This window comes from Mandrillus leucophaeus, unplaced genomic scaffold (genome assembly GCF_000951045.1).
Source record: "Mandrillus leucophaeus isolate KB7577 unplaced genomic scaffold, Mleu.le_1.0 Scaffold623, whole genome shotgun sequence".
In the NCBI taxonomy this organism is placed as follows: Eukaryota; Metazoa; Chordata; class Mammalia; order Primates; family Cercopithecidae; genus Mandrillus; species Mandrillus leucophaeus.
This window is the reverse complement of record NW_012106731.1, coordinates 317,763-326,623: the sequence shown is the minus strand read 5'-3', so window position 1 is coordinate 326,623 and position 8,861 is coordinate 317,763.

The following is an 8,861-nucleotide window of genomic DNA, read 5'->3' as shown; positions in this document are numbered from 1 at the left end:
AACTGCTATCTGTAGGAGGGATAATTCAACCAAGTTTTCTGCTAGTATCAGAAGCAAGAATACAGTTTTGGACATGTTAGGCTTGACATATTTAGTAAACATTCATGTTAAAACACTGAGTAGGCAGTTACAATATACAAGTATGGAGTTCAGGGTAGAGATCTGAGCTGGAGCTATACATTTGTTGGGATCAACACATAGATGCTATCTAAAGTTATAACACTGGGGAAGATCACCAAAACAGTGAGTATAGATAAAGAAGAGAAGAAATGCAAGGACTGAGACTTGAAAATCTTCGAAGTTTAGAAGGCTTTGAGAAGAGTTGACAAATTAGACTGAGATGGAGTGGCAAATGAGGTAAAAGAAAAACCATGCGATTGTGGCATCCTGGATTCCAAGTGGAAAAAGTTTTAACAGAAGAAGGAAGTGATCAATTGTGTCAAATTCTGCTGATAGGACAAGTAAGATGAGAACTAAAATTGATTATTGGATTTAGCAATGTAGAGGTCATTGATGACCTTGGTAAGAGCAGTTTTAGGAGAGTGCTGGGGGGTAAAAGTCTGACTAGAGTGAATCATAAAAGCAATTGCCAACTTCATGGAATTATTGTGAGGATTTATATGACAAATCACAAAGTATCTTAATATATAAAGAGCTCATAAAATTAATGAGGAAATAGGTTATTGTTTAATGGATACAAAGTTTCAGTTTGTGATGATGGATAAGTTCTGGAGATGGATAATGCTGATAAATTCACAACAATGTGAATGTACTTAATGCCAGTGAATTGTACAGTTAAAAATGTTTAAATGGTAAATTTTATGTTATGTATATTATACCACAATTAAAAAAAGAAAATGGCAATCCATAAAAACAAGCAAAATAAGAGTGTGCAAAAAATACAAATGGCTGTTAAACATATGAAAGGAGTTCTATCTAATTATTAAATGAACCAGCTAATTAAATAAATAGAGATTAAAATGGACAAGTAGTACATTCCACCTATCAGACTGACCACTTTGAAAAAGTTTGATGATATATTGTGCTGGTAAAGACATGAAGGAACAGTACTTTTTTTCATTATTAGTGGAATGCAAAATGGTATAATGTTTTCAAAGAGCAATTTGCCAATATCTATCAAAATTAGAATGGCATATGCCATTTGATCTAGTAATTCCATATGTTGATGCACATATATATTCATACATATGTAATTTAAATATATTTACACACACATGCAATTACTTATTTAAAGAGATATTTTTGCTATATTGCTTTGAGTACCCATAGACTAGATAAATCAATCAAGGTATAAACATGTGGTGGAATTCAAGATTTCTGGGCAATATAAAGAGAAGAAATCTGATCAACTTAATCAGCTAAAAAAAAAAGCAAGGTACAGAACAATACATATAGTGTACTAGAATACTGATGAAGCAGAAAAAAAAAATATACATACATATATTCATTCACAAATACAAACACACACTCAAATATGAATACACATAATCCTAAAACAGCTCTGGAAAGATTTGGGAGAAACTGTTACAGCTTTGCCTCTATGTAAGAGACAGAAGATTGCGGGTCTGAGGTATGAGGGAGACTTACTGTTTACTATGTCTTTCTGTACTTTAAAAAAGTGGGGTTTTTTTATTTTTATTTTTATTTGAGACAGCATCTTGCTCTGTCACTTAGTCTGGAGTGCAGTGGTGCGATCCTGGCTCACTGCAACCTCAGCCTCCCAGGCTCAAGCAATTGTTGTTGTGCCTCAGCTTCCTGAGTAGCTGGGATTACAGGCACTTGCCACTATGCCCAAGTAATTTTTTGCAGGGTTTCACCATGTTGGCTGAGCTGGTCTCCAACTCCTGGCTTCAAGTGATCCACCCACCCTGGCCTCCCAAAGTGCTGAGATTACAGGCATGAGCCACTGCGCCCGGCCAAAAGTGGGTTTTTTTAAAACCATGTGCCCACATTACTCTTTAAAGTTTAAAAAACTTTATTAAGTATAACGTAGACAAAAAAAGTACACATATCATAAGTGTACAGTTTGATAAACTTTCACACACTGATGTAACTAGCATAGGAACATTACCAGTGCCCCTGAAATCCTTCTTCCCTCCCATTCCAATATTACTGCCCCAAAGGGATTATCTTTTCATTTTAATGGACTATTTAGATATATTTCTTTCAATGCCTAGAGCTAATCATTATCTCTATTATTCTTCAAAACTGGACAAAGGGCAGAATGTTTTTAATTCTCTATCTCTTCTTCATCTCCCATAAAATATTATCTGAGAATTCAATTCTCTATTGTTACCACTTTTAAAACATTAAGAACAGCTTATTTAGATTAACCACTTTCCTGGCTCCCCTGCTTCCTTTATCTCCTGTCTTTTTGTAGGGGTCTATAGTCATGTTTGATATTCTTTTCAGTTGTCCCCTTTCCCACCCATCCCCCTTTCTATAGTTTGGAAATTTTCTACCTCATAATCTAAACCTTGCTTATCATGAGAGAATTTGGAAGTAACAGAGATTTGCTTTCCCCGGCTGCCTTGCAGCATGCGCCAAGTCTGCCAGTCAGATACACTCTCCCTAAGGAAGCCAAAATCTGTCCTGATGATGGGAGGTGCCAGAGCTGGCAGCTGCTTCTGGTCTCCAGAGGTAACAGGGATGGTTGTTCTAGTGGGAGTAGCCACTCAATATGTTTCTGAGATATTTCCATGGTTATGTGTTCAGAACTTGCATCCATAGTCCATTTTACTGCTGTAGAAAATTTCCGTTGTATAAATACAGTGTAATTCATTTTTTCATTTTGTTACTTAGGAACATTTGAGTGGTTTCTTTCTTTTTTTTTTTTTTTTTTTTGAGACGAAGTCTCAGTGTCTCAGTCTGTCACCCAGGCTGGAGTGCAATGGCACGATCTCGGCCCACTGCAACCTCCACCTCCTGGGTTTAAGCAATTCTCTGCCTCAGCCTCCTGAGTAGCTGAGATTACAGGCACGTGCCACCATGCCCAGCTAATTTTTGTAGGTTTTGTTTTTCAATTACAAAAAGAATGCAACTTCCAACAAACTTCAAACACATTTCTTGGTGCACATGGACAAGGGATTCTGTCTTGTACACTAAATACTCATACCCTGTCCCAGAAAACTAAATCACAAGATATAGGAGTGGAGTCATGAAACTGATAGAAATTAGATTATCCATATAAGATAAATATATGACATCATCATCATTGTTAGAATTCTAGACAAACCAACTGAAATCTAGTTCCCATGCCACCACTGACCTTGTAGTAGGGAGGGAATACGTATCCTGTATCAATTTCAGCAAAATGTCTATTCTCATCTGCTTTGGAGAATCTGAGAGATTTCTGGTATTATCCTCTGGACCAGTCTTCTCTAGTGACCTGCACTGGAGAGAACCTAATGCCCTTTTGCACACTCAAGAATTAACACAGCACTGTGAGTTGCCTTTGCTCAACATAAAAGGCATTTGAACAGGATATAAATAATGCTTTAGCACAAATACAGAAGTTTCTAGTAGTTGAATTTTATGACTCGTACGAAATAGTTGAAGGGATGTTGGGTTTTTTCTCCTTCCTTTCCTTTCCTTTCTTTCCTTCCTTTCCTTCCTTCCTTCTCTTCCCTCCCTTCCCTCTCTCCTTCATAAATGATACCATCTATGCAGCCACCTTCTACAGATCAGGCATGCATTCCCTGAGAGCATTCTGAAAAAATGGATGCTTTGGGCTCATTTGCATTTATAATGGAAAAGAGGCAAGACATTCCAGGAGCTGAATCCTAGTACAAGTTGGGCTTGGGAAAGTGCTTCAGGCAAAAGTATTTTTTCAATTCTGTATTGGGAGAAACCTAAAATGTACTTAGCCAAACACTCTGAGCCCTGAGGCACTCGAAGCAAAATGTAATCCATATGTTTCTGATTCATTTCACTCACCTCAAAGGCTTTTCAGAGTGGGGTTTCACTGCTAAGAAGTTTTCAAACTGTTCAACTTTTCTCTTTCACCACAATGAAAAGGATTCATCTATTGAACCCATTTCTCAAAAGACAGTAACATTCAGGCTTAGTGTTTACGACTCTGATTTCTAGGATCCCTCATGCAACTGAATATATTCTGCATCCTTAAAAATCTGTCCTTTTTTGTTTAAAATAGAAGCACTATAACATATATTTTTATTTTATTTTATTGAGACAGAGTCTCACTCTGTCACTCAGGCTGGAATGCAGTGGGATGATCTTGGCTCACTGCAACCTCTGCCTCCTGGGTTCAAGCTTCAGCCTCCTGGGTAGCTGGGATTACAGGCATGCACCACCATGCCCAGCTAATTTTTGTATTTTTAGTAGAGATGGGGTTTCACCACGTTGTCCAGGCTGGTCTCAAACTCCGGACCTCAAAGGATCCACCCGCCTAAGCCTCCCAAAGTGCTGGGATTACAGGTGTGAGTCATTGCACCTGGCCCACCATAACATCTTAAAGACAAGCTGAAAGAGGGGAGAGGAAAGGTTATGCTAAGGAACGATCTTGTTTTAAAGATACAGAGGTTCTCAAGGTTAGAAGGGAGCTGAAATTCCATAATCTAATTTGGTCAAATTTCCAACTCACTTATATGATGTTGATTATACTTAACATTTTTCTCTTACATGCAAACGATTTCTTTTCTTTCTTCCTCCCACCTTTCCTCCATTGCCCCTTCCTTCCTTTGACACAAAAATTTCGCAATTATACATTCTAGGCAGAGAATATTTTGGTTCCTTATTAGAGCATTTTACAGATAATCTGATCTCTTGTTTGTTCCTCTTAATTGGAAAAGGCAGTCTCTGTACACATAAGGAGTAAAGTCTAAGGGGGTGTGTAGAACAGAGCCGATCCCCAAAATATGTTAGCTGTTCAGGGAAGTGAACAGAAATAGCACAGAGGATAAGCAAGAAGGCCCAGGATGGGACTTGAATTTAAGGAGGAATCTGGCAAATATATTTAGAGGATCCAAACTCCATGCATGAGATTGCTGAGTGCTAATCCGAGGGCAGAAACTGCTTGCTTTCTGGCCCATTTTATATAATCTGCTACTTATATTTTATAAAAACTCTTTATATTTGCCATTTCATTCAACAGAGAATAGCCAGGAGACAGTGTTCAACTGTCTACTATTCCATCTGCATGCACAGTTAGAACATTTTGATTAAACTGACTAGTCATTACACAGTGAGACATTTTTCATCAAATAACTAGTTAATTCTGTCAGCGTGCTTGAGTTTTGTTTGTTTGTTTGTTTTTTATGAGATGAAGTCTTGCTCTGTCGTCCAGGCTGGAGTGCAGTGGTGCAATCTTGGCTCACTGCAACCTCCGCTTCCTGAGTTCAAGCAATTCTCCTGCCTCAGCCTCCCAAGTAGCTGGGACTACAGGTGCATGCCACCATGCCCAGCTAATTTTTTGTGTTGTTAGTACAGACAGGGTTTCACTGTGTTAGCCACCTCATGATCTGCCCACCTCGGTCTCCCAAAGTGCTGGGATTACAGGAGTGAGTCACTGCGCCTGGCCCTGAATTGAATTTCAACTGAATTCAAGCCTGTCAAGTTAATCAAACTAGTTATAGCTTAAGTAAAATTATTCTGGTGAGCACTGTCCTTGAATTTTTTTTGAATTGACAAAATTTATATTACTGACCTGAATTTTCAAGTTACTCAGGTCTAACAGTTTTCCATTCTATCTAGAGCCATTATGACATATGGTAAATGAAATGCAATTTTCCCCAGTAGCTTATTAAAAAAAAAAAGGCTAAAAATAGCTTTTACTTCACCTGCAAAACTTCGCTATCCAGATTTTCCATTATGAAGAGGAAACTAGTCAATAAAGAATGGGACAAAAAGGCTGTGGAGTGGAAAAAGTTAAAAAGAAGTACTAGTGATTGTCTTTTTTTTTTTTTTTTTCAAGCTCCGCCTCCTGGTTTCAAGCAGTTCTCCTGCCTTGGCACCATGAGTAGCTGGGATTATAGGTGCTCACACCACCACACCCGGCTCATTTTTGTATTTTCAGTAGAAACGGGGTTTCTGCATGTTGGCCAGGCTGGTCTCAAACTCCTGATCTCAGGTGATCTGCCCACCTTGGCCTCCCAAAGTGCTGGGATTTCAGGTGTGAGCCACCATGTCTGGTCCCCAGTAATATCGAAGCTCAAACTCTATTCTGGAGTGATCCGTTTCCAGGGTCTGTAGTTTATGGGAAGGCAGCCTTGGGAGGAAAGTGTCCCCTTCCCAGGTTCCCTGTTCTAACCCTGGAGAATGTGTGGCACTTATGTAGTGTTTCCAGTGTTTCATACTAGAATAGTGTTTATAGACATACATACTGTTTTCCGCATGACATTCTCTTGTCGTATTATGTAAAATATGTACATTTAGTTTTAAAATTAGTTGACTGGGGTTATATAGAAATGCTTTGAAATATTCCTGAAAAATTCCTCCATTTACAAAATCATATTCGTGGGTTGCTAGATGTTAACTTAACGGGAAGGTGCTCTTCTTCTCCTTTGTAGCCGAGTTTAGAGTCTGACTAAATATTACGCCACTTTTTTCAGTTCGTACCCAATTCCCTTTCTATTCTACACCCATCCCAATACATTCAGTTTCAGAAAAATGTTTAGGTTCTCACTGAGGAATTCCAGGCCCTGGTGTACATTTCTAACACTATCTCCCCCTATAAGACCTTGCCCAGCCACACTGGTGGATTCTCTGTTCTGGCCATGAGCATATCAGGCTCTGCATTTCTCACCCCTCACCCACTGCTGAAGTCATCTCCTCCATCTGGCCTCTCCTTCCTCTCCCCTTTACTCATATGACTTAACCACCTTTAAGACCTTCATGTTCTACTTCATCAAGATGGAAGCTTTTTCTTGTCCATTGGGTCCACAAATTTCTCCTTTTCCTGAAATAGACAGCAACTTTCCTTTTGTGCCCTTCATCTGGTAACGACATGCTTCCATTATTACTAGACATGATCACATACATTTTGAATCTTCACCCTTTTCTTCCAACTAGATTGAAGTTCACTGAAGAACAAAGTCCATTGAAGAACGAATAAGTGCCGTATGTTTTGGATAAATACATGTTAAGAAATTCAAGATTTTTTTATCATCATTATCACCAACATCACCATCATCATCATCGCCATCATGTATTATTAATAACACATTTGTTTTAACTTCTATTTTGTTTTAGGCTGGGGGTAACATGTGAAGGTTATATAGGTAAATTGCATGTCAAGAGGGTGTGTTACACAGATTATCTTGTTACCCAGGTGCTAAGTCTAGTACCCAATAGTTTATTTTTTCTGCTCCCCCACCTCCTCCCATTCTCCATCCTCAAGTAAGCCCCAGTGTCTGTAGTTCCCTTCTTTGTGTTCATGAGTTCTCATCATTTAATTGCCATTTATAAGTGAGAACATGTAGTATTTGGTTTTCTGTTTCTGTGTTCGTTTCCTAAGGATAATAGCCTCCAGCTCCATTCATGTTCCTGCAAAAGAACATGATCCCATTCTTTTTCATGGCTGCATTGTTTTCCATGATATATAGTTACCACATTTTAAAAATCCAATCTGTCATTGATTGGTATTTAGGTTGATACCATTTATTTGCTATTGTGAATAAGGCTGCAGTGAACATTTACATTCATGTGTCTTTAGGGTAGAATGATTTCTATTCCTTTGGGTATATACCCAATAATGGGATCGCTGGGTTGAATGGTAGTTCTGTATTTAGTTCTTTGAGAAATTGCCATACTGCTTTCCACAGTGGTTGAACTAATTTACACTCTCACCAACAGTGTATATGTGTTCCCTTTTCTCTACAACCTCACCAGCATCAATTATTTTTGACTTTTTAGTAATAGCCATTCTGACAGGTGTGAGATGGTATCTCATTGTGGTTTTGATTTGCATTTCTCTCATGATCAATGATGTTGAACTTTTTTCATGTGCTTGTTGGCTGTATATATGTCTTCTTTAGAAAAATGTCTGTTCATGTCTTTTGCTCACTTTTTTTTTTTTTTTTTTTTGAGACGGAGTCTCGCTCTGTGGCCCAGGCTGGAGTGCAGTGGCCGGATCTCAGCTCACTGCAAGCTCCACCTCCCGGGTTCACACCATTCTCCTGCCTCAGCCCCCCGAGTAGCTGGGACTATAGGCGCCCGCCACCTCGCCTGGCTAGTTTTTTGTATTTTTAGTAGAGACGGGGTTTCACCGTGTTAGCCAGGATGGTCTCCATCTCCTGACCTCGTGATCCGCCCGTCTCGGCCTCCCAAAGTGCTGGGATTACAGGCTTGAGCCACCGCGCCCAGCCCGCTCACTTTTTAATGGGGTGGTTTTTTCCTTGTACATTTGTTTAAATTCCTTAAAGATGCTGGATATTAGACCTTTGACAGATACATAGTTTGCAAATATTTTCTCCCATGCTGTAGGTTGTCTGTTTATTCTGTTGATACTTTCTTTTGCAGTGCAGAAGCTCTTTAGTTTAATTGGATCCCATTTGTCAATTTTTGCTTTTGTTGTGATTGCCTTTGGCATGCTTGTCATAAAATCTTTGCCTGTTCCTATGTCCAGGATGGTTTTGCCTAGGTTGTCTTCCAGGGTTTTATACTTTTGAATTTTATATTTAAGTCTTTAATCCATCTTGAGTTTATTTTTGTATATCATTTAAGAAAGGGGTCCAGTTTCAATCTTCAGCATGTGGCTAGCCAGTTATCCCAGTACCATTTATTGAATAGGGAATCCTTTCTCCATTGCTTGTTTTTGTCAGCTTTGTTGAAGATCAGATGGTTATAGGTGTGTGACCTTATTTCTTGGCTCTCTATTCTGT